Raw genomic sequence first — 4,573 nt, 5'->3', positions numbered from 1 at the left:
GGCATATGTCGTATTTCAAGTCAATGAGAAAGCAATGCCTCTTTAATAATTGGTGGGCACAAACTACAAACTACATGGCAGTTCAGCATATATTAAAATTGCAAACGTGGCTTCTAAAACCATTAGAATCTTCTTTACTTTGGTACCACAGGCATTTGGTCGTGACAGATGCATCCTCCTGCCATCTCACATTCTCAGGTCACCATCGGGTCCTTCGTTTTCTCTCTACAGCACAACCCAACCCAGGAAGGTGCCCGGTGGCTAGGAAGAGGGGCTGAAAAAGCCATTCTGCAGGAACCTCCAACAGAAACATTAAATGTGATAGACCAGACCCCCTCAGACAAGACAGGGTAAGAACGCCCTCCAGACACATCAGCTCTTCTAGGAAGCATCCTCAAGAGCCCAGGAAAGCTCTGTCAGATGCAGAAATATCCCTTCTCCCAGGGCAGCACTATCCAAGAACAATATAGGAGCTATGGTGCCAAGCACATACGTAATTTTAAATTTCCTGGACTTCCCTGGCAGTCCCAGAGGTAAGACTCTGTGCTTCCACTGCAGGGGACACAGGTTCCATCCCTGGTCTGGGAACTAATATTCCCGACTCCCGTGTGCCACATGGCACCACTGGGGAAAAAAATTCCATAGCAGCCATCTCAAATAGTGTTTTAAAAGGTGAAATTAATTTTACGGGCTTCCCTGGTAGCTCAGAGGGTGAAGAATCTGGCTGCAATGCGGGAGACCTGGGTTCTATCCTTGGGTTGGGAAGATCTCGTGAAGAATGTAATGGCAACCCACTCCAGTATTCTTGCCTGGAGAAATTGCGTGGACAGAGAAGCCTGGGGGACTAAAGAGTCCATAGGGTCCCAAAGAGTCAGACAACACTGAGTGACTAACTTCACTTCTTCAACCCAATATATCTAAGATATTATCATTTCATATATGCAATGTTAAGTGGTTATCAATAGTTTAGATTCATCTCCCCCCATTCTCTCTTTGATATTAGATGTGTTTTGCACACCTACAGCACATTTCAAAAGACGTTAAAAAGACAGTTAAAGCGAAATGTAGTCTCAGCAAAATAATAACTTTGTGGCGGGAGCTTTCCCCGTGGCTCAGCTGTAAAGAACCTGCCTCCAATGCAGGAGTCACAAGTTTGACCCCTGAATAGGGAAGATTCCCTGGAGAAGGAAATGGTAACCCACTCCAGTACTCTTGCTGGGAGATCTCATAGAGAGAGGAGCCTGATGGGGTATAGTCCATGGGGTCACAAGTCAGATGCGACTTAGCAACTGAACAACAACCTGTGTCTGATGAAAAACAAGTTCTAGACTTCTTCATCATTCAGTTAGATATTAATTAACAGGACGTAAGAAAAGCATCTATTTCTGCTTTATTGACTATGCCAAAGCCTTTGACTGTGTGGATCACAATAAACTGTGGAAAATTCAGAAAGAGATGGGAATACCAGACCACCTGACCTGCCTCTTGAGAAATTGTATGCAGGTCAGGGAGCAACAGTTAGAACTGGACATGGAACAACAGACTGGTTCCAAATAGGAAAAGGAGTATGTCAAGGCTGTCTATTGTCACCCTGCTTATTTAACTTATATGCAGAGTACATCATGAGAAACGCGTGGCTGGAAGAAGCACAAACTGGAATCAAGATTGCCGGGAGAAATATCAATAACCTCAGATATGCAGATGACACCACCCTTTTGGCAGAAAGAGAAGAGGAACTAAAAAGCCTCTTCATCAAAGTGAAAGAGGAGAATGAAAAAGTTGGCTTAAAGCTCAACATTCAGCAAACTAAGATCATGGCATCTGGTCCCATCACTTCATGGGAAATAGATGGGGAAACAGTGGAAACCTAGATAGCATATTGAAAAGCAGAGACATTACTTTGCCAACAAAGGTCTGTTTAGTCAAGGCTGTGGTTTTTCCAGTGGTCATGTATGGATGTGAGAGTTGGACTGTGAATAAAGCTGAGCGCGGAAGAATTGATGCTTTTCAACTGTGGTGTTGGAGAAGACTCTTGAGAGTCCCTCGGACTGCAAGGAGATCTAACCAGTCCATTCTGAAGATCAGCCCTGGGATTTCTTTGGAAGGAATGATGCTAAAGCTGAAACTCCAGTACTTTGGCCACCTCATGCGAAGAGCTGACTCATTGGAAAAGACTCTGATACTGGGAGGGATTGGGGGCAGGAGGAGAAGGAGACGACCGAGGATGAGATGGCTGGATGGCATCACCGACTTGATGGACGTGAGTCTGAGTGAACTCCGGGAGTTGGTGATGGACAGGGAGGCCTGGGGTGCTGCGACTCATGGGGTCGCAAAGAGTCGGACACGACTGAGCGACTGAACTGAACTGAAGAATGTAGTTCTTCAGTAGCACTCGCCACAATTCAAGCGCTCAATTTTCGCCGCCAGCGGATTTGCCGCAGGAGTGGACGGCGCAGACAGGACCCCCGCGGCGGAAGGCGAGGCCGGGGACTCTGGGGCGGTAGCTATAAACCACAAGAACAGGGTTCTGGACAACGAGGAAGGGAACTCCGGCCCACCCAAAAGGAAGGCAAGCAGTTGGGAGGGGTGGTCGCATCCTCAGCGCGCCTCTCCACAACTCCTTAGGGAATCAGCCCCGCGACACCCAGGCCCACGCCAGGCCTGCGCCTGAGGTCCGAACACCGGGGATGGGGTGCGGGGGGACGGTCGCTCTCTTCCTGCCCTAACACTTGGCCAGCTGGTCCACCTCACAGTTCACGGGCAAGCCCAGGAACTGCTCCCGCGAGATCCGCATCTTGCTACCGGCTGGGCTACGCGGCAGCATCAAAGTTACCAGCAGTTGCATCCAGCTGCTAAAAGATGGCGCTGCCCTTCCCTAGCAACGAACAAAGCAAAGGCAAGGAAGTGCGTCTGCAGGAAGTGCGTCACGGCGCGGCGCGCAGCCTGCCGGGAAGCGTAGTTTGGGGCCAGAATTCGACTCTAGTGGACCGGATGAGGACTGTCCTAGCGCGTTGACCTGCTCAGTTCTCTTCTGGCACGTTTTTTTTTGTTTTTACCACCAGTACCCACAAGCAAAAACATAGTGTTGTTTCCACGCTTTTAGACATTATATAAGTAGCCTTATAACACATTTACTAGCTCATTTTGCAGTTTTTGTTTTGTTTTGTTTTGAATGATACACGGTAATCCATTTATTTGTGTTCACTGCTGTTTGGTATCTATTGAAGAAACAGACCAATACTCCAATTGGATATTATCATATATGTCATGGAAAGTTTCTCTAAGTAGTGGTTCACAAACTTTTGCTGTAATAATCCTTTCACACTCTTTAAATATTTTTTCCAGTTTCATTTGAGATATAATCGACAAACAGCATTACAGATTTCAAGTGTACAGCATAACGAATTGACTTACCTATATTGTGAAATGAGTACCACAGTAAGTTTCCTTAACATCCATCATCTCAAAGAGATACAAAAAACAAATGAGGTCTTCTCCTTGTGATGAGAACACTTAGGCTCTACTCTCTTAACAACTTTCAAATATACCATATATCCGTGTTAGCTATGGTCGTCATTACATCCCTGTACCCGCATACCCTCCTGAAAGGAGGACTCCCTCACCCATCTGGGAGTTAATAGGAGTGATCTCTGTCTGTCTGTCTGTCTCTCTCTCTCACACATATACTCAAGAGGACTCTCAGAGTTAAGGACCTGGTCCTGGTAAGACTAAGAGGGAAGAGAAGTGAATTTGAATGTTAGATGAAGTTGTTTTTTAGAAGAATTTATTTTTCAGAGTCCAGAAGTCTGAGCCAGGATAACCTGATCCTTAGGACTTCATCCCCTGAAGATATCTTTGATTCTCTCACCAATTCTCTCTGCTTTTTCGACGATTTTCTGCCCACCTCTCCAGAGTGAGTCCCGCAGCCGGCGGAATAGCCCCGCACTCTGAATCTGTGAACCAGGAGGAAATAGTTGCTTTGGCGGATTGGCTCAGCATTAAAACCAGACCCCTTGTCACTTGAACACTCCAATTCCTGGGCCACGTCTGGAAGCTTGGAGCCCCAGTTTACCTCCCATATGATACTTGGAGCCTATGGTTAAATTGCCACACCACAGATAGATAAGCAAACCAAGGTCCCTTAGGTGACAGGGGGGTTCCTAGGGTCACAAGCCCATCCCAACAAAGCTGGAAGGGAACCAAGAGTTGAGAGCTCATGACTCGGGTCAATGCGTCTCAAACTTCAGCATCGGCAGAAGCCCCTGGAGGCTTTGTGAAAATACAAAAGGCTGCCCCCCATCCAGGAGTCTGATTTAGGGGATCTGAGTGGGGCTGAGAATCTGCCTCTATGTCAGTTCCCAGTTGGGGACCCCAGTAGGGAACCACTGCTCTAAGGGACACAGAGCCAGGACTGGACACCTGGGGCTCTGGGGAGGGAGGGGCCAGGGTGGGAGAACCTTTCTCTGCCCTGGATGGGGCAGCGGGTCATTGGGCCAAAGGAAGTTCCACAACCCACTCCTCTAGCAGTCCTCGCAGTACAAAAGGGGCCACTTACGTCATTACAGGTGATGTC

Source organism: Oryx dammah, unplaced genomic scaffold (assembly GCF_014754425.2).
Source record: "Oryx dammah isolate SB20612 unplaced genomic scaffold, SCBI_Odam_1.1 HiC_scaffold_9, whole genome shotgun sequence".
In the NCBI taxonomy this organism is placed as follows: Eukaryota; Metazoa; Chordata; class Mammalia; order Artiodactyla; family Bovidae; genus Oryx; species Oryx dammah.
The sequence above is the reverse complement of the archived record's forward strand: the minus strand, read 5'-3'. Positions refer to the sequence as shown.